A 22,295-nucleotide genomic window follows, 5' to 3' on the forward strand; every position below is an offset into this window, starting at 1 on the left:
TATATATATATATATATATATATATATATATATATATATATATATATCTGTAAGCTTTGTACTGAGATTGCAATGAAGTTCCTTGGAAACAGTCTGATCTTTTAGGGTCTGGCTCTCAAGTTTTGTTGGGCAGGAAGATGAAAGGCACTAGTGGGGCAAGACCCATTGGCCATCTACCCAAAGCCCCAGGAATCAGGAACGTTTCCACTCTGGCCGGTGGGAAATGGCACAGTTTCTAGACCTGTGTGAGTGCTGGGAACCACTACCTCTAATTCTTTGTGTGACTCTTTCCTGGCTTCTGGTAGTTTCCTCGCATGCACTGAGCAGTATTCTATTATATACCCTGCATAAATCCTATGTTCTCTCTTTATGCAGTTGTCTCCACTCCAGTAGGCTGTCCAGTAAATTCTGTCTGCCATGGTTCTTCTGGACGTCTAACTCCGTCTCCTTAACTCAGGGAGTCCTTTCCCTGGGCTCCCTGCAACCCGCCCCGTCTCTTCAGTACAGCCTGGAAACGCTCTTCTGACGACAGTAAGATGAAGCCATTATGACTCATCTCATTTTCTTCTGTCTCTCGGGGATCACCGCCCTTCTTTATCTGATTTCAAATATCTTGAACACTTTGGTTTTATGTACTTTGTCCTTTTAAAAAAAATTGTTTCTGGAGGAAGGGTAAATCTGGCCTGTCTCATTCTGCTAAAAGTGGATGTCTTTGCTGTCGTAAATAAAATTTATTTCTCAATTTCAATCTCCACTTGTTCACTGCTAATGTATAAAAGCACAGTAGGTTTTTGTGAGTTGACTATTTATTTTGCAAAATAGCGAAATAGTTATAGTAGCTTCCTTTTGGTAGATCATATTAGGGCTTTTTCTATGATCATGTTGTCAGTGAATAAAGACAGTTTTACTTCATCCTTTTATTTATTTTTGTCGCCTTATCTATGATCTGTAGCACAATGATGAATAGAAATGGAAAGTGGATATCCTTGCCTTGTTCTTGATCTTAGGAATAAAGCATTCAGGATTTCACCCTCAAGGATGATGCTATCTGTAGTTTCTTTGTTAGATCTTATCAGGTTGAGCTTCTAATTGTAGTTTTTTTTCTGAGTTTTTATCATGAATGGGGGATGAATTTTGCTAAATACTTCTCAGTCCTCTTTTAAGATAATCATGAGTCTTCTTTCTTTTTCTGTTAATTTGGTGATTTACACTAATTGAAAGTTTTATAATAGCTTTATTGAGATATAATTCACACGCCATTAAAGTTCATCATTTTTAAGTATACAATTCAGTGATTTTTAGTGTATTCATTAGGTTTTGCAACCATTACCAATATCTAATTTCAGAACATTTTCTATTAATTGATTTTTGAATGTTAATCCAATTTTGCATTCCTGACAAAAATTCACTTGGCCATGATGCATTATCCTATTTATAAATGGATTCAATTTGTTAATATTTTCTTAGGGATATTTGAATTTATGTTCTTGAGGGACATTAGTCTGGCTTTCTTTTCTTTTAATGTATTTCCTGGATATGGTGTCTGAGCTATTCTGACCTTGTAAAATGAGTTTGGATATGTTTTTTCCTCCTCTATTTTCTGGAGGAGTTTGTATGGAATTTATATAATTTTCTCTTAACACTTTGATAGAATTCACCAGTGAAGTAAATCATCAGACCCTGGAATTTCTTTGTGGGAACACTTTAATTACAAATTCCATTTCTTTAATAGATATGAAGCTATTCACATATTCTATTTTTTCTTGTGACAGTTGTGATTGTTTGTACGGCTGGAGAAATTTGTAATGTTTTCATTTAGGTTGTCAAATATATTGTCACTGAATAATTCCCAATTGCCTTAGTTATTTGATATTGTGTTTCTTAAAATGTCCTCAAACGTAGGGGCTGAAAGCAGCAAAAAATATATTTTTATACTGCTAACAGTGTCTGTGATCCAGGAATTCAGGAATGGCTTGACCGGTCCTGGTTCAGAGTTTTTCATCAGCTTGTGGTTAGAAGTCCCTCATGCTGCAGTTAACCGAGAGTATGACTGGGGTCAGCGGATCTGTTTCAACATAGCCCAAGCACATGACCCGCAAGTTGGTGCTGGGTTTTGGTGGCCCGAGGGTGGGGGAGGTCTCAGTTTCCCCAACACGGCAGGCTTTTCTTAACGAGGTCTAAGAGACTAAGGTGGAGGCTCCAATGCTTTCCTGATCTAGCCTTAGAGGTCAAACCCTGTTACCTCCACAGTCTGCTAGTTGTCACACAGGTGAGCCGTGATCCACTATTTTGTTGTCTTTTCCAAAAGAGTGTTAGACTATGTTCTGAAAGGAAGTTAAGTGACTTCAGAATCAGTTTGATCCTTTTGAAGCTTGTTTTCAAGTTTTGTGATGTTGCTATAGTGAGTCTAAGGTTGTGGCTAACGGGTAGTAGCTATGAGCCACATGCGGCTATTTAAATTTGTTAATACGGGGCACCTGGGTGGCTCAGTCGGTTAAGCATCCGACTTCAGCTCAGGTCATGATCTCACAGCTTGTGAGTTCGAGCCCCAAGCTGGGCTCTGTGCTGACGGTTCGGAGCCTGGAGCCTGCTTCGGATTCTGGGTCTCCCTCTCTCTCTTTGCCCCAACCCACTCGCATTCTGTCTCTCTCTCTCAACAATGAACGTTAACAAAAAATAATAATAAAATAAAAAAAAAATAAATAAATAAATACATTTGTTAATGCTAAATATGATTAAAAGTTAATTTCCTTAGTCACACGAGCCACATTTCGAGTACTCAAGGAGCCACCGATGTCTTTTGGCAAGTGCTTTGAGCAACACAAATGCAACCCATTTCCATAAATGTAGCAAGTTCTACAGGACAGAGCTGGCCTCAAGTAGCCTTTACTCTAGGACTGGTTTAGTCCTATTACTATACCGTTTACTCTTCTTCGGTCTCCACGGAATGCCCCGGCTTCACGGCTTCACTAAGGACCCTCCCCACTGGTTTCCCAGAATTGCAGACTTCTGCCAGCTCTGTGAGATCTCCAGAGAAGCATCAGTTTCCAGATCTCCAATCATTTTTGCCCAGCTTCATAGATTTTCACCGTATATTATGTGGCTTAGAACTCAGCAACGCATTCAAGACCCTTATGTAGACCTCTGGAGCTATTTCTCTGCACGGCTTCCTCCTTTCCATTCTGCTCCGCAGATTCCAGCTGCCCCAGCCTCCCCCCTCTCATCTCCGTTTCCTTAGCTGAGTCCAAATGCCGTAATATACTTGGATTGCCCTCCCTGCACGGTGGTCTGGAATATGCTATGAGGCAGAGAGCTGTGGTAATTCTAGGGCTCCCATCATTAGTCTCTTTGTCTCAAGGATAATGTCCTGCTTTTTCCTGTAGCCCAGTGTTTAAAAGATGTTACATGTATTTTTTCCAGCTTTCTAGTTTTTATGGTGGTAGTCTGTTTCTACTTGCTCCATAAGGGCTGGCAGCAAGTTCGTTCCCTTCCTTTTGAAGATATATATAGATATATATGTATGTGTGTGTGTGTGTGTGTGTGTGTGTGTGTGTGTGTATAATTTTACTCTATTATTTGGCATGTTGACATAATTATCCCTGATCTACTTCTCAACTCTCATGATTGTTACTATATAAAAATACTGCTTCATAAAAATACGCTGTTTTGTGACAATTGTTTTCGTTTTATTGGGGTAGAGGTGCTTTCATTTTGTGTATGATTTTTTTGTTGTTGTTTATTTAAGTTTTTGAATTTATCAAACCTGCCAAACATGCCAACCTATGCCAAAACCCAATAAATATGAAGAAAAAGTCAGTGAAAACTTTCACCTTTATCTGTTCTTTCATTTACTCAGTCACCAATCCCCAAACAGGTAACTATTCTTATTAGTTACTAGTGTATCTTCTTAGAAATACTTTTTGCTTATTCAAGGCAATAAAAATATAGGGTCATATTTTTCTTTTCTTTTTTTAATTTTTTTAAAAAATTAAAAGAATTTTATGTTTATGTATTTTTGAGGGAGAGAGACAAAGAGCACAAGCAGGGGAGGGGTAGAGAGAGGGAGACACAGAATGTGAAGCAGGCTCCAGGCTCCGAGTTGTCAGCCCAGAGCCCGACATGGGGCTTGAACTTATGAACTATGAGATCATGGCCTGAGCTGAAGTTGGGCGCTCAACCAACTGAGCCACCCAGGTGTCCCCTATTTTTCTTGTTTAAATAGAATATCTTAAAGATCTTTCTGTAACAGACAATAATATGGAATGAGAGGCAGAAGCATTAAAATGTTCAGAAAAACCTACTTTTTAGTAATTTTTCTCCTAAGTTATCAAGTAATCTCTAAATGGGGAAAAAAATAGAATTTTAAAACTTGAAAGATTGTGATAGATTGAGAAAATAACATCTTTTAAACCCAAAAGACTATGATAAATTTGCAAATAGAATATGGCTTCTCCATTCCTCACACCTGTGTCCTGGTCAAGATGGTGGTGCTTCTGAATCATAAGAACATTCGGTAACCAAACCAGTAATAGAGGCGATTCACGCCCTAGTAACTGTATACTCTACTTTCTTCCAGATATATATGTCAGAAGTTCAATGTGTGGCAATGCCACACATCATTGCAAGTTAAAATTAGGGCAAAAGGAGAGAGGTAGAACATAAAATTGGCATTAAGATGTAGGTGGAGATAAGACGAAAAATGCACTCTGGAGTCATAAATCTGGCTTTGCGTATTCTGAAAACCACATTTAAACTTTTTTTTTTTTTTTTTTTTTAGCTCCTTAGGGTAAAGACAGACAACTGCCCAGGGAAAGGATAGCTGATTTTGGAACAAGGCTCTGACGGGGACTTTTCCTCAGGGTGCTTCATAAAGAAGACACTGGGAGGTCACGCTCAACTTCGTTGGCAGCAGGTATCCTAAATCCACTCCTGTGGCCTTAGCAGGCATGGCTGCCCAGTGACCAGCCTGTGTTTAATCATCAGCCTGCTGAGGTGATTTATTTTGTATCTTGTATTTTTTATTTTATTTGTTTGCTTTCTGCTGAGTTCTGACCAGGCAGCGATCCATGTAACAAAAAGATGATAACATTATGAGAAGAGAACACGTGTAGGATGTTAGCGGTCACTCAACAAGAGCTGGAGATTTCTAAAAGACAGGGTGAGAATACGTGATGTTTAGAAACCACAAATGGGACCCCTCTTCAGGTGGAAGCATGTTTCCAATCAATCTGAACTATGTGCTGTTGCATGGGAATAGACTTTTGAGAAGTATGGGATGAGGTGATGAAGAAAATTTACTGTGCTTAGGGAAGGCAAATGATTGGTAAAGTATCTTATCTAGGGTAGTTAAAATACATACACACACCATACTTTGATGAATTCAGCCTAGGCACAGGGGCATAATTGACATACCAGAGTCAACAAGGTGAAGAGTAGAATAGGGGAATCAATTGTGGCATATTCATACAATGGCATACAGCCACGTGCCATAACATGAGTTAATCTCACAAACATGTTGAGACCAAGAAAGAGGCCAGACATAAAGGACTATAGATTTTTGAATTCCATTTATATGGAGTTCCAAACTAAGTAAAATTTAACAAGAGTATTAGAAACTAGGATCATGGTTAACTTTGGGGAGAAGGGTGGGTGTTTTTACTCATAAAATACATAAGCAATATTTCTGGGGGTATCAGTAATATTCTCTCTCTACATCTTAGTGATGGTAACATTGGCATTTGCTCTGAGAAATTCATTGTGTGATTCATTGAACTTCACAATTACGTTCTGTGTACTTTTCTATATGTGTGTTTTATTAAAAAACCAGCAAGAAAACTTTATTTAAAATTTTGAATAGTGAAAAATATTTTAAAGCTCAGTTTTTAAAATCAAAACATGTTTATTTTTAAAATTAAAAGTGTATAGAATTAACCTACAGACAATGGAAAGCAATGTTAACTATTTAACTAGAATTTTGGAGAAGATTCTGCAAACACTCCCTTCACCTAAATATATATGTATAAAATGAATAGAATGTCAACTATCAGTAGTTTCTGGCTATTAATGGAACGACTTCAGGTTAATTGTATAACTTAGTGTATTTTTTTAGTGTCATAATGGGGAACTAAATGTGTTTCAGAGAGTAAAACACTGAAAGATTCAAAGGGGTTTTACTTTGTGTTCAGTTCTATATCTCCAGTTCTCAGAACAATGTTTATGACATAATAGGTGCCAGGTAAACAGCTGTTGAAAAAGAGTAAATGTGTATTTGAGTATTTTGCTCTCTGAGAGGAGAAGATGGTGACCGTACTAGGGTGTGGCTGACAATCTTACTTCATGTCTATTAAATGCAGTGTTGCAATTGTAAATAAGTCTTAGCCTACTGGACATTTTTGTCATTCTCGTTGCCTTGGGAACAGAGATGAGGCAGAAGAAAACAACACTGGCCAAAGGCAAGGGTGTGGAACAGCCTGGCTCTGTGTGGGGAAGAGTGAGTAAGGAATTCCTTTTGGCTGAAGGGTAAGGGTTGGGGGGAAGGGAGGGAGTTAAGGATGGAAGATGGTAGAAATAGTAAAGTTAGGATAAGGCCACTGTGTGACATTCAACATCAAATGATAGCTCCACCCTTTTCATTTGCGCTCACACATGCCTGCATGCCATCATTCCGGCCCCTAATGCCACAGTGAAGGCCAATGAGATGAACGGGCCCCATGGTAGTTTATGTTCAATTTTCCTGAAACCTGCAAAGCTTTTTCTAGAATGTATCTGGGTGTCTAGAGAACATCAAGATAACTGGGAGAAAAAGGATCTGATTGCTGCTGTGTGGCACTAAATGCTTGATTCACTCTTTCATTCATTCAAAATGGTCTACTTTTCAATGAGTAAATGTCTGAAGGTTGCAGGCATCCCCAAGACTCAGTCTTAGCTCTGGCCATCACTCAAAACCGCAAGACTTTTGGGGCACCTGGGCAGCTCAGTTGGTTAAGCATCAAACTTCGGCTCAGGTCATGATCTCATGGCTCGTAGGTTCGAGCCCCGTGTCAGGCTCTGTGCTGACAGCTCAGCCTGGAGCCTGCTTCTGATTCTGTGTCTCCCTCTCTCTTTGCCCCTCCCTCGCCTACGCTCTGTCTCTGTCTCTCTCTCTCAAAAATGAATAAACGTTAAAATATAAACAAACAAACAAACAAAAAACTGCAAGACTTTTGAGTCAGGCTGGTGGTATTCTAACTGGTTTGGCAAGGTCTCCTCTATGTGTCTTAACAACTATCAGAAATAACGCATAACCACAAGAGTGCCTCCTGGAATGCCTTGATTTCATGCATCGTAATAAAATGAATCACATACGCTTAAGGAAAGGATTTAAAAAATGTAAAGCAAGCAGTACAAGCCCAAATGACGCTGCTACCATTGAGCAGTGCTGAATACGCAATTACATGCTGAACAATAGGTATTAACAAATCAGGCCGAATGCTCGTGAGAAAACGGTCCTCTAATTAAATAAAAGGAGAATCCGAGTTTCTTGTTGCAGGGATTGTTGGTGGGATTAAAGGATTGTTCTGGAGCCCAGTGCACAGAATGAGAGACCTGGCGGCCTGCCTCAGAGCTCTGCAGCTCCCACCTGCTGAGACGCCCCAAGCCCTGAGACCAACTTGGTTTCACTAAGTGGGAGGATTAAGACAGATCTTGACCATCGCTCCCCCTTTGGTGAGGCTTTCATCATCTGGGCCACTGCGTGGCACAGTCCGAGCACTATACAAGAGTGCTGGGCAGGGGTCGGGGGTGGGGCAGGAGTCTGGTCCACAGGCTGGTGCCGAGCCGTGTGCCTTGGGGCAGGGCTGTCTGCCAAAGTAGTACCTTATTCGAATTCACTTAAGGATGCTTTGAATCCACAGGGCCTACCCATCTCTCATACTTGTTCTCTGGGGTTAGGGACTCTCCGGCTCTACACCAGGCCCAGCTTCACAGCTTCTCATACCCAGTGTTGGACCTTCTGAACTGATGACCTACATCATCCCTCATAGCATGAGCCCAGCACCCATCACTGGTTATCTCCTGTCCTCAGCACCCTGCTTCTCCTGCTTTTGGAACCTATCAGACTGTGAAGGTTCTGCCTAGTCTCAGGGGCCCCTGGACACATTTCCAGTTGATTCTGTGTACTGACCCCATTTAGGCTGGATGTTAGGTTTCCTATAGGCACAGGGGAGTGCCATAATGCATACATTTAACATAAACCCCAACTCTTACAGGTCAGCAAAGAAAAAGAAAAAGAAAATGAGGAAAACAGCTCATTTTTCACTTGTCATTTCACAGAATGAGTGTAAGACCCAGGGTAAGCATACATCCCATAGTGAGAATATATTGTTTAACTGAGTATGATTCTGCTTTTCATTTTTTCCGTTTTTAAAGTTTATTTATTTTGGAGAGAGAACGCACATGAAAGGGGAAGGGGCAGAGAGAAAGAGGGAGAAAGAATCTCAAGCAGGATCTGCACTGAGCCGGACGCAAGGCTCAATCTCACGACCATGCTGAGATCATGACCTGAGAGGAAATCAAGAGTCGGACACTTAACCAACTGAAACACCCAGATGCCCCTAATTGTGCTTTTTAAAATAATATGCATATTTTTACATAACCCATCCCCTAAATGCAAGCCAATTGTCCACTCTGGAATTCAACTAAAGAACGATTTTTTTTTTTCAGTGCTTAGAATTAAAGGGCTGGGGGTGGAAGGCATCTGTTGAATTTATACCATACTAGAAGCTATGGGAAGTCTTGGATATTCTCTAATGTTATTTTTACTATCCATGATTTTTGCCTTATTGCTTAGAGCCTACCCTGCAGTATAAAATATGAATCTGTTGCAAATATTTTTAGGTTTTTACTTACATATTCTCCCAAAGGCTCATATGAAAGCCTTGCCTCTGACACTCTTGGCATGATGTGGGAAAGAATGATGCTTCTCCCATTCTCCAATCAGGGTCCTCCTGTTCCCAGTGGTTTGTGCGATAAAGCTTCACTCAGCAGGATGCAGAATGTGTATAGAATCCTTGTAAAACACCAGGAAATGTTTTCCTCAAAACGCTTTATTTGGGCTCAAGATTGTGGCCTTGTCTGAAATCCTGCAGCTGGAATGGGTCAGAAGCCTGGTGAGCTGGGACTGCAGTAAACCACAGAGGGGCAATTAAGACACAGAAGCAGAAGACAAGAGTTGAGTCCAGCAGGCAAGCCATGCACAACAGTCAACTGAAAGAAAAACCGAGCTTAGCCTAAAGTCCTCTGGACTCAAAAGACCAGCCATAGAAGATTAGAGCTGGATTAACTTCAGTGAATCAAATTAACAATAAATTAAGTTTAATAATTGAGTACCTTCTGTATACCAAGCACTCGTCTAGCCTTCAAAAATTCATAGACAAGCAGCCTCATCCTACCTTGTCATTTTAGAAATAAGGACACTAAAGCCCAAGGTGGCCAAAACTTATTCAGTTATACATGAGACATCAATGTATAATTGAAGGCAAAGGCTTTGTTTCCTAGAAAGATTTTGTTTTGGGGGACGTGGGTGGCTCCATCGTTTAAGCATCTGACTTCAGCCCAGGTCACGATCTCACAGTTTGTGAGTTCAAGCCCCATGTCAGCTCTGTGCGGACATCTTGGAGCCTGGAGCCTGCTTCGGATTCTGTGTCTCCCTCTCTCTCTCCCCCTCCCCCGCTCATGCTCTGTCTCTCTCTCTCTCTCTCTCTCTCAAAAATAAATAAACATTTTAAAAGCTTTTTTTTTTAAACAAAGATGTTGTTTTATTTCTACATGGAAACCTCTTTTTACATTTCTTCAGTTTGTTTTCATCCAGTGTTCTCTGTTACCACTATTTTTTTTAAAGACTTCTTTACTGTTATTTTTTTAGAGCAGTTTTGGGTTCACAGCATAATGGGGAGGAAAGCATAGAGATTTCCTATCTACTCCCTCCCCACCCACAGGCACAGCCTCCTCTACCTCCCCCACCACAGTGGCACTTTTGTTATAATTGATGGACCTCCATTGACACATCATTATCACCCAAAGTCCAGAGTTTACATGGAGATTCCCTCTTGGTGTTGTACATTCTATGGGTTTGGACAAATGTACAATGGCATCTATTCACCATTATACTATCGTGCAAATTTTTTTCACTACCCTAAAACTCCTCTGTGCTCTGCCTATTCATCGCTCCCTCCTCCCTAACCCCTGGAAACCACTGATCTTCTCTCTCTCTCTCTCTCTCTCTCCCTCTTTTTAAGAGAGAGAAGGGGTGGGGAGAGGCAGAGAACGAGGGAGAGAGAATCCTAAGCAGGCTCCACAATGTCAGTGCAGAGACCAACTCAGGGTTCGATCTGATGACCGTGAGATCATGACCTGAGCTGAAACCCAGAGGCAGACGCTTAACCGACTGAGCCACTCGTGTGCTCCAACCACCGGTCTTTTTATTGTCTCCAGAGTTTTGCCTTTTCCAGAATGTCATGACTATAATTTTCTTTAAATTATGAAATAATAAGACAAGCTGCTTTCAGTGTATTCAAGTGACAGAATTCCTCCTCCAGTTCACACAGGAATACGGCTTTCGTGCATCTTTAGAGCAGAACTGAATAAATAATGATGTGCGTGTCGTGGCCAAAAACGGCAGAGTAATCACAGAGCATCTATGTGTGCTCTACCCCATGCTGCCTCATACCGAAGTACTTTTAAAAACAGTTTCTGGGGCGCCTGGGTGGCGCAGTCGGTTAAGCGTCCGACTTCAGCCAGTTCACGATCTCGCGGTCCGTGAGTTCGAGCCCCGCGTCAGGCTCTGGGCTGATGGCTTGGAGCCTGGAGCTTGTTTCCGATTCCGTGTCTCCCTCTCTCTCTGCCCCTCCCCCATTCATGCTCTGTCTCTCTCTGTCCCAAAAATAAATAAAAAACGTTGAAAAAAAATTAAAAAAAAAAACACTGTTTCTTAGAGTCAGTATTGAGAACATTTTATCATATACACAGAGTGTGGTCAAGTGGCTGTTTCAAACAGACCCCTGACCATGCCCAGTCAGTCCTATCAGAAAGGAAGAAGCCCAATGCTCTTAAAGCGCATAAATAAATCAAGCCCCAGCTTCATAGTCCAAGGTCCTCTAAGACTCCTGAGGAATATGCACATTTAGACAGATCGGAAGAACACGTGGTTGTCCCAAACTAGCTTCTGAGAGGCAGACTGTGCAGAGGAGGCCTCCCGGAGCCCAGGCCCTGCAGAGGCTTGGATTGGGGGCACATACCCTGGGAGAGGCTTGCATGACTCCAGCCACTCATGCTCTCCAGCTGCCATGAGGGGTCAGGCTCGTCTTGGGAAGGGGAGCCAAGAATAGTTAGATGCTGTTCCACTGGGAGCCCAGGTCCCCAGAGAGGGCTATTCTGGGAGGGAATGCATAGTTTACAGCATCCAGGTCATGGGGGCTGGAGCGCTAGTTGGTCATACCCCCGGTGCCAGGGCGGGGGCTGCGTCCTGTGTGTTCAACTACCCTTAGCATCTCCCCCAGCATCTAATCCACAATAGGCTTGCAGTGGATGCCTTCTGAGTAAATAAACGGCATTTTAGCTAATCCCCGAATACCAGATATCCTCTAAATGCTCAAAATCCTTCTTTGTCTGGAGTTCTTAATATAGTCAGCCACAGAGACTGCTTCTGTGTTCTAGCTGTCAGCAGAATTGGTCCTATTATTACTGTGGCTGTGTATCGTTTCACCTGGCACAGAGCTGGCACACTGTGGACCTTTAATTCAGCTCAGATAATAACTGCAGGAAGCAGTGTGCCTGCTAATGTGTACGGAAGGACGTGCTCAGGGCGGTGGCTTCTCCATGTGTGCGCTTTTTTTTTTTTCCAAGTAGGATTTTTAAATTCAAAACATATGACTTGAATTAGAAACTTAATAAATAATATTACTTCTCTTTCTTTCTCGGTCATCTGTGAGAAGAATGCCCTGAGATTATTTTCTTCTGGAATAGTTACCGTATTGCTATTTGGGTTAAACCCATATAAGTTATTTTGCCCTATTTGTAGGTGATTCAATAAATAGATCCTGGGACACTAACCATGGAGAGCTCTTTGGATTGCACATGGGAGTGCAATTGCATTCACAATTATGAGAACATAAGTAGGCGTGTGTAAATTGTAGTGGCTTTTACCATAATTTTTGAGCAATTACAGCCCTATTGCATTTTGCTGAGAATGTTGCATTTTGCTTCTTGATTCAGATACACTAAATGGGCTTCCTTAGACCAGAGATTGGCAAACCTTTTCTGAAAGGCCTGGTGGTAAATATTTTATGGTTTGCAGGCCATGTGGTCTCTGTTGCTTGAGAGCAGACGTAGATAATCCACAATGAATGGCTGTGGCTGTGTTCCAATAAAACTTTATTTATGGTCACTGATATCGGGATTTCATATGATTTGCATGTGTCATGAAATATCATTCTTCCTTTGACCTTTTTTTTTAATCATTCAAAAGCGGTCAAGTCATTTTTAGCTCATGGACTATACACAAACAGATGGCAGGGCACATTGGGCCTATTGGCCATAGTTGGTTGACGCCTGCCTTAGACTCTCTCAACATCACTATCCAGTGCCTCTCATTCACTCGCTTTTCCTCAGTGGCTGACTGATTCCATTCGGATCCGTCCATGGTGAGTTCTACCACCTGGGGCCAAGCACCTACTTGCACTGCCCTTGGCTACTACTGGAGAGCTAGCCTCACGAGTCACACACCTGGAACTCTTGTCTCCTCCTCCCATTTTTAGAATAGGGTTAAAAAACCTGCACTTCAGAGAGTAAATCTGGCATGATAGAAGCCATGGAAGGAGCCAGATCATATAACTCAGAAGCATAGAGAGGTTAACTTCCAATGGGACAAACTTGGACCAGTGGGACCCAGTAGGTGGGAAAGAGTCAATCCCTCTCTTTCTTCCACCTGTGATAACACAGTTTCTTATACAAATTGACCTGTGACATCTCACAGGGCTGAGGGTTTGCACCTGCCAAGGTCAGTGCTATGCCCAGCGACATGATACATCTCCTAGCAGCTGATTCCTGTGATTTCCTCTCTCACTTTCCTCTTTCTGTACTCTTGTTGCCCTAGGTTTGCACCTCTCAAATAAAGCATCAGCACTTAATCCTTGCCTCAGGCTCTAATCTCTAGGGAACACAGCTAAGACATTCTTAAGAATATATATAAACATTTACTAAAAGTTTCCCAGTCAAAAAGAAAAATGTCTACCAGTGTGTTCAAAACACATGGCAAGGATTGCAAATTAAGCAAGGGCCGGGTAGCTAACATAAATGCACTAGACAGTCAGGGGTGGTGGTAAACTGGAGACCCAAGTTTCATATAAAGAGGGGAAATAAAATTTGGCTTTGGTCATGACAATGCCACACAGGAAAGAGGGCTCAGTAGTCCCAGATCTCTCTATTTTTCAAGACTAACTGTCAGGCATTTTTTGTGTGAATTTTCCTTATTTTTATTTTATTGTTTTAAGTTAATTTATTTATTTTGAGAGAGGGGGAGGAGAGAATGTGAGAGAGGGAGGGGCAGAGAGAGAGAAAGAGAGAGAGAATCCCAAGCAGGCTCCTTGCTGTCAGCACAGAGCCTGATGAGGGGCTGGAACTCATGAACCATGAGACCCTGACCTGAGCTGAAACCAAGAGTTGAGTACTAAACTGACTGAGCCACCCAGGTGCCCCATTTTTTCTTATTTTTAAATGTTGGAAACTGATTTTAAAACTATTAGTTCCAGGTAGGGTTAAGCATATCTATCTGTGGGTTGGAACTGGTTTGGGTAACCTCTAGTGGATAATCTAGGGAGGGAGATTGGAAGGATTATAAAATGTAGAAGCAGCCATCAAGGAGAATTTGGAGGGTGTCACTGAGTAAAAGGTGTGTCCCAGTGGGTGACTTTTTGCTTGTCAGCTCCCCAGACAAATGAACAAAGCGCCCAAGTATTCACATTTTGGGGCTCTGTTCTGTTTCTTAAGCCATAAGGACTTGACCTCTGATTTTTGGAAGGAGCATGTACTACCAGTCTTGGGATGGTGTTTATGATATGGATTAAGACAGGAAATGACTGTTGACATCATCTCTTTTCAGTCTCATGCCCAGTGTTTGCCTCTTCTTGGTGACATCCCCAGAAAGGAGGAGCCTGACTTCCTTGAAGACCGCTGCTCAAAACCTCTCAAAACATTTTATTTCATGTTTACATTTTCTGGGATATCAATACTATATTCAGAATACACTTATTTCCTCTACCTTTAACTCTTTCACTTTATAATTCACCCCCAGGCAATTCATTTCAAGTTTGCTCTATTCTATGTAGGAGCTCTTTATACTGAAAACAGTTACTCTGTCTCATAAAATCTCTCTTCTTCAGGTTGAAGCCATTCAACTTTTTCAGCCATTCTTCCCGAGGCACTATTTTAAGTCTTTCCACTATTTTGGTAATCTTCACTGAACATTTTCCTGATTGCCTGAATCTTTTAGGACCTAGAACCATAAATGGAATAAATATTATAGAAAGGACCTGATTAATATACAGTAAAATTCAATGATCAATTTCCACATACAGGATACTAAATCTTTATTAATGTAGTCTAACCCTACATTTGTTTTTCAGGCCTTCATGCTGCTGTTACCTGTTATACCCAGTCGCACAGGAATTAATTGCTTGTACTGTTTTAAATTTGTACATTATTTAAATTTTGCTTCAGACTAGCTCTGTTTTATATTTTGAGTCATATTTTTCCTCTGTTCTGCTTTCATCATCCGTTTTTATTTTATTTTACTTTGTTTTGTTTTATTTTATTTTGTTATGGTATTTTATTTTAGTGTACTTATTTTGCAAGCTCCCTCAAAGACTTTTGGAAATGAAATGGAGTATAAACAAGTAATACATGAAACACTGTAGCCAATCATTCTTATTTCTCAAAGTTACAGAGAGCAATGTTATTTTCTTCAAGCCGGCCTGGATTAAAGGTTCACATTTCAGTATTCCTGTGGCAGCCTATCAATTCATATTTATTTACAGAAATGAGTCCCATGGAGATGTTTGCTAGTGAACATGTTGTTTTTCTAACTTTCTGTGTGTGTATATACACTCATATGTGTGTTTATAAATATATAGAGGTCTATACATATTAAATGAACATGCATTCCTTGCAACGTTATCTAATCCAGAATTCTCAAGGTTTTCAGCTGTCAGTTTCATTGCTTTAGAATAGAGTTTATTGCCATCTGCTCCTGTCCCATTCTTCAACTCTGTAATTATGTTTTCATGAGTTAATTTTATCCGAAAGCTCAAGAGCTCCATTTTGCCTTATATCAAATCATCTGGTAAATAACCAGGTCAAGCCCAGCACCAAGAACACTGGTAAATTCTCTTCTGGAATTTAGATGGTGTCGGGCAGAGTCTGACCAGTCTATATCACTCCACTAGGAGTGATATAGAATAAACTGTCTTTTTACAGAAATTTAACCATTCACAGTTATGGGAGGAGGTTAAGAGGTTTATGGGCAGCTGTTGTTTCTAACACTGCGGCTGGAGTCTGAAGCCAGCGAGGCGGGCAGTCAAGAAGGAAAGACAGACGTGAAGCAGGACAGGGGGAAAAAAAGACAAACAAATGCAAGAGGATGAGTTGGAATCCCCAACGACAAACTGAAGGGCGCAGCAGCCTGTGTCTCGAGCCTCCAGCTTCAATGATGTGAACAACCCACCGGAGAAACCTGCGCTTCCTCGCGGTGCTAAGCACGCATTGGCTTGGGAGCTGGGAAGCTAAAAGGGGCTGTGTTTGGGGACCTGAAGGGCCCATGTGCCTGGCTTCTGCCCAAACCCACTTGTGTATGTGCTGACCTTCAGAGCTTTAAAAGAATATGGTTTATGCTTAATTTCCAAATGCCACTATATGTATTTCTTGTGGCCCATGCTAACATGGAATTATGCAATGGAAACAATCCTGATAAACACAGTTCCTGCTCAGTTCAATGGACTCAGCATCAATGTGCCACATAGATTATCCACCCAAGCCCATTTCTCCCTAGAGACAGTCTGAATTAAGAGTCTTAGAGTTTTGTCTTATTTATTTATTTTTTCCCCATCCTAAATCCTTGTCAGGTGCTTGTGGCCCAATTCCCAGCTGTGTCTTGGGGAGGACAGGCATGGTGGCTTCTTCCTGAGCACCGCAGTCCCAAGTTCAGAAAGAGATCATGTTGTGGAGGATGGGAGAAAGCCCTGGCGGGATCACAGCCTTTCCCAGATTGGGTTGTTTCTGCCCCCCTTGTGGTTGGGGCTGCCGCCTGTTTCTCATGGCAGTTCCCAAGTAAACAGCCCTTACTTCCTGGCTTTCTCTACTCAGGGTGGCAGGGGGATGTGTCCACCTCTGCAGCAGCCTTCCTGTGTTGACAACACTGTTTGTTCTTCCCGTCTCCCCAGGGAGAAGCTGCCTTATCTTTTCTGTGCAACATATTTGGGAAAAACACATTTTTCTCTCTTAAAGGAATTGATTATTGTTTCTTAAGACTAAAAAGAAAAGCCTTTCTGGATCCAAACACTGACTTAAAAAGATAACCTAAATTCCACTTACAGAGCAAGAGAAAAATTTGTACTAGTGGTGACTGGTGGTACATTTTGGATCATTCTGTGCACTTAAAATATACTGTGTGTGTGTGTGTGTGTGTGTGTGTGTGTGTGTGTGTGTGAGAGAGAGAGAGAGAGAGAGAGAGAGAGAGAGAGAGGGAAAATTTGAAATATTTTTCAAACACCAGACCTACAGTTTTTGGTTTAAATAAACTGGGAATTTGTAGGTGTTCGTTGAGGTGTTTGTAACGATAACCTTTGTGAGACAGAAGTTTAAAATATATATTTAATATAAACATATGTTAAAATATGTACATTTGCAATTACAAGAAAATTCATCACTACCTTTGTGTTTCAACTGTTTTTTTTTTTTCAGGTGGATTCCCATCTTTCATTTATTTCAGAGAGCTACAGGAATTTCCTCTCTGCAATAGGATTCTATGTGCAGGACTATTGGTCTGTTTTCCTTCCTTGATGTTTTCTGTGAGGTTAATTAAGGCTACAAATTTGGGAAGAGGGTGGAGTTGCCTCTGTGTCTTTCATTGATTAGAATAATACATTGTTCCCTTCAAAATATTGCATTGTCCAGTGAAGCTATGTGTACATTTTCACTTTTGAGACAAGTTTGCTGAACTACAATAAGTTACCTGTGTGTATGTGTGTGTGTGTGTGTGTGTGTGTGTTCAGTGTCTTATTGTCCAAGAAAAAAAATATTTTCTGGTCTCAATATTAATTAAATAGGCACAGTTAACATTATTTGCTGTGCTGAAAGCATTAGGCTCTATTTGGAATCAGAGATGAGTCGTCAAGAATTCCCTAAATTAACTGGAGAGATGGTCAATGTAATTAACCACAGTACCAAGCAGAAAGAACTAAGTGATGCAAGTAGGGACAGAAACAATGCATTTTGGGAATTTAGAGAAAGGAGGAATGATTTCTCTGATTTTAGGTGCTGGAGCTTTATTAAGGTCAAGGTGAATTGAGCTCAGCCTTGAAAATAAGTAGAAAGGAGATAGGAGATGGATGAACTGATTTAAAGGAACGCATAGCATTGGCTGGACCAAGACCTCTTGTTTCATTTTCTTATAGATATTTCTTCATCATCTTTTTCTTGTTTTGGAACATGTTGGAACACTGCTTAGGGGTGTTTTTTTTAAGCCAAGCTATAGTTCAGAGCAAAGATTCAGGTAATGAGCAGGATGTAATATTGAGAGCTAACGAACATTGAGTATCTACTCTTTGCCAAGCAGTTGGCATGGACTTTTTAACCCCTGCCATCAACCTGCAAGTGAGGCCATTTGAGGCTTTGATGGATCAGGTAACTTTCAAAAGACATGGTCAGCAGGTGATGGGACAAGGATTCAAATCCTGGCCGTCTAAATCTGGAGACTGAACTCTTCAATATGCTAAAATGCTGCCTTAACAGAGAACTTGATGGCCTACGATTCTAACGCAGGTGAATCTGAAATTTGCACTGGCCCAGCCTTGACTGCTCATTTTTGTCACCTAGCAGACTCATGTCCTGGGTGTGGCTGTGTACTAGAGTGAGTCACCTCTCTCCTTCCATGCTCCACATTATCCCTGGAGCCCTTTTCTCCCCCTCTTGCTACCATGCAGTAAGAACTTGATTCTTGTCCCAGCTCTTACCCTCAAAGCCACCTGCTTTTTTTTTCTGACTCACATTAGGAATCACTTGAGATTAATATCTCAGTGATTTTTATTTCAAATTTTATTTTCCAGCTAATAGACATAGAATAGAAACATACAACTTCAACGAGCCAGAAATCCTCATCATAATAAACATTCTTTATGTTGTATCTGAGAATGACATCTTCAGGATACACTGTAATCCCAGAAAGATCTTCTAAGATGTTTTTTCAAAATAACACAACCTGCCTTTATAAACCTGTGTTTTTTAAAGGGTTAAGTGAAACTGGCCAAGGCCTTAATTATTAATTTCCTAGGACGTGACATTCATTCATTTGATTTTATGCCCTGGATCCTGGGTACATTGAGAAAAAAGTATGAGACTAGCATAAAGCAATCTGATTCTGCTACTCATCATTAAGCTAACATCTTCAAGATATGATCAGAACATAGGTCAGTCTTACTACAAACAAAGCCTGTGTTCCCCCCACTAAACTGTAAACATCTTACTTTGAGAGGACCACACACTGTACTTTTCAAAATTCCAGGCAGGAACAGGAGTTTCTTTTTCTGTTGAGAAAGACCTCTGTTGATGAGCCTCAGATGATCCAACTCCATGTAAACGTAAGGGACTGAGGCTTGAATACTTGTCTTTACAAAATAGCCCTGGGTACATGGCCTAGACACCTGGCCATATATTTCACTTCCTTTGGCGTAAGCTGTCCATTTTTCTTGCAGGTGGAAAATTACTAGTATTAATACAGTCTTGGCCCAGTTAATGAGGTGTACTTGAGCCCTCCCAGTGGGAGCAGGGCCTAATTGCATTTGCAAGCAGCCACCTGCAGGCATAAATTGTCAGTTCAGAGCTGCACATGGTGCTTCCAATGCTGTTCAGTTGTCCCTATGGACACGCAGTTTGGTTCAGAATGCTGAATGTGTGTAGGGGTGTGTGTGAGCATTCGATTTGTATGTGCAAGAAGGGGTGTGTGGAGGAGTAGGCAAAGAACAGCAGAGAAAGGCAATTGTCTTTGATGTAGAATTTAACCTACTCAAAAAATCCAAGCCTTTTGAAAATACCTCTTTAAAAACATCACAAATGTTCGCTTCCACTGAGGAAGCACTGATGACCACTCCAGGGACCATCTTTTCCTTAGAGAAGTTCGGAACCAAGTTATTTACCCAAGGATTGCCATTGACCCATACAGAACTGGACTTCTGGGGACTGGTCTAGGTCATGTGCCCGCTTGCTTAGTTTCTTGGGAAGTCTTTCAAAATGAAGCTCGTTTAGTAAATATAGTGTGAGAATAAATAAAGGAAATGGTGAGATCTTTCCTTTTTTTGGATATTTTCCTGTGCTCTACCATTTAAAAGGAATTTGCCCCAATTAAAAAAAAAAAAGCAAACGATTTTATTTTTATAGACTGGATTGTAATATTAACCAGAGATGTTAGTGTGAGTTTTGGTAAAACATCTTGGGAAAGATCAAAACTGGAATTAAATTGAACAAGGGTAAAATCGTGGTGACTCAATCAGCTGAACACGTTAGAAGTGGTCTGTAACACTAGGATGGAAACTCATCTCCTGTCAGAATTGATGTCCTTCTAAATAATAATAAAAAAAAATATTGTCTGGCAATTTGAAATTGGCAGGAGAGGTCATTTATTACAATGCAGGAAAAAAGAGAGAGCCTGTTTCAGTGCCAATCTTTTCTACCTTTACCCTTGACTTCATCTCTTGGTCTACCTTTTAAAAACTTTTCTCTAACAGTTTCCTCCTCTTGCTTTCAGTAGCATGGGAGTCACGTGGAGCTGTGATGATGGCACCAAGAAAAACCTGGAGTTAAAAAAACTTACCTGGATCTATTGAACTACACTGCCACCTGCTAGGCTGTGACATTGGGAAAAATACTCAACCTCTCTGGTGTCGATTTCATCATGATAAACTGGGAATAATGGTCAATCTAATGTCATGAAGTTGTTGGGAGAATTCACTGATTCGAATTATATAGGGCAATTAGCTACTGTAACACCTGCCCCATTGGAACTGCTTAGTACGGGACAAGAATTACTGTTACTACTTTCAAGAGACCAAATGAATATTTTCTTCCTTAATAAAATGGTAACCTCTAAGCTATCCAGAGGTTTTAGTCAGGGAAGAGATATGTGTTATGTCATTTGTAATTTTTTATCACAATATCATTACCTGTCTATTTAAGTATTCAGCATATAATATGTATATGTATATATATATGTATATGTATATGTATATGTATATGTATATGTATATGTATACTTATGTGCACCTGTATATGTATGTGTGTGTACTGTTATGGCTGCAATGCTTGTACCCCCCAACCCCAAATTCAATTCTTTGAGGAAATCCTAACCCCAAAGATGATGATATTTGTAGGCAAAACCTGTTGGGTGATTAGGTCATGAGTGGGGAACCCTCACAAATGGGATTAGTGCTAAAGAGACCCCACAGAGTTCCCTAGCCTCTTGAATCTTCCAGGATACTACAAGAAGTCTACAACACAGAAGCTGGCTTTTTGACCTCCGACTTCCAGCCTCCAAAACTGTGAGCAATACAGTTGTTGTTTATAAACTGCCCTGTCTGTGGTATTGTTATATACATCGCATGTTTCTATAGCAGCCTGAATGGACTCACATATATGCATATGTGGATAGGTACTTAGGTAGGTAGGTAGCTAGCTAGTCAGACAGGTAGATAGATATCCACGTAACTAACACTCCGATCAAGATATGGAATATTGCCATCACCCCAAAATGTCCCTGTCTATTTCTTTCCAGTCTGTCATCCTCTCCTCTGGAGTCAAACCCTATTCTGACTTTTATCCCTGTGAACCAGTTTGTCTGTTCTTTAACTTCCACATAGATGGACTCATACAGAAAACACTTTTTGCTTTTGGCTTTTTTAGTTCTATGTAGTGTTTTTGAGATTCGTCCATGTTGTTGCGGGCATTAGTCATCTGGTTTTTTTCATTCCTGGACTATTCCATTGTGTGAATATAACACGTTGTCTCTTGTTCATGGGCATTTGTGTTATTTCCAGTGTTGTTTGTAATTTGAAGTGCTTCAGTTGAGATGGCATGGTATATATACTTTTGCATTAGATGACTTTATTCTACATCTTAGGATATGTCACATTTTGTAGGCATTTCCAAGCTTAAATGAATAGGGTATAAGAATACATTAAACCTAGATTGTATGCTTCAGAATGGAACTTTAGATTCTAAAGGAAAGATAGATGATAGATAGATAGATAGATAGATAGATAGACAGAGGTGTAGATAGATTCCAAAATAGCCCATTTACAGTTGTAGATTCCTAGGTTTTTTGTTTGCCTGACTCCTGCCAGTGAAATATTGTTGCATTTATCCTTAGGGGATCTTGCTGTCAGAGCACTTAGGACAGCCGGCTGACACTTTTTGAGTTTACTCATTAGTTTATAAACTGTTACACCTGTTTGATAAGAAATGCTTATATGTGTGAAAGAATTGGTTCTTAGACTTGTTTCCATTGCAACCTGGTCATGATAGTTGGGAAAGAGGCCAATGGCCCTCCTGTGTCACCAACAATTGGAAGTTCCTGATACTGCCCCCCAAAAAGCATGATGGTTTTGAATGGCTTGATACAAAGCAATATATTTTAGGAAATTTAACTGTAAAACAGAATCATTATAAAGCAAATGCCATTTTGTTTTTCATTGAACTAACCATCTTTCCAATGGCACCAGGTGAGGGTTTTTGTTTAGCAAGGGTTTAGAGTTTATACAAACTAATGCACCTTAGACATTAATTTCCCATTTCCAAGTCAAAAGAAGTTATGGTCAATGTGGACCAAGGGAGGCTCACATTTGGCTGATGCCCTTGTAGATATGATCTTTTAGGCCTCAGACTCCTCACCTACCACCGTGGTGCGTTTCTTCATTGCCTGCCAAGGACTGTCTTGGGGATTATTTTGATCCTACTATTATGTTTAGAACCATGCCTTTACACAGTTTTCTGGTTTTTGT

At 40.7% G+C, this 22,295-nt stretch overlaps 2 long non-coding RNA genes across 3 annotated transcripts in view; both read left to right on the forward strand.

Moving 5' to 3' along the window:
• LOC121033563 (uncharacterized) overlaps positions 1 to 7,004 on the forward strand; it is a 10,468-nt gene extending 3,464 nt beyond the window's left edge. The window contains exons 2-3 of the long non-coding RNA XR_005791991.1: positions 376 to 531; positions 4,778 to 7,004. This is a non-coding gene — a long non-coding RNA (uncharacterized LOC121033563). The remainder of the gene's footprint in view (positions 1 to 375; positions 532 to 4,777) is intronic.
• A 161-nt stretch (positions 7,005 to 7,165) lies between these two features.
• On the forward strand, positions 7,166 to 21,777 carry LOC121033564 (uncharacterized). 2 transcript variants are annotated; one of them, XR_005791993.1, is made up of 4 exons: positions 7,166 to 7,704; positions 8,247 to 8,329; positions 14,135 to 17,069; positions 20,048 to 21,777. It is a non-coding gene; the product is annotated as an uncharacterized LOC121033564 (long non-coding RNA). The 2 variants fall into 2 exon arrangements; XR_005791992.1 differs by having other exon boundaries at positions 20,051 to 21,777.
• Positions 21,778 to 22,295: the final 518 nt, after the last annotated feature.

The sequence above is a fragment of the Herpailurus yagouaroundi genome, unplaced genomic scaffold (genome assembly GCF_014898765.1).
Source record: "Herpailurus yagouaroundi ecotype Mexico unplaced genomic scaffold, PumYag 159, whole genome shotgun sequence".
NCBI lineage: Eukaryota > Metazoa > Chordata > Mammalia > Carnivora > Felidae > Herpailurus > Herpailurus yagouaroundi.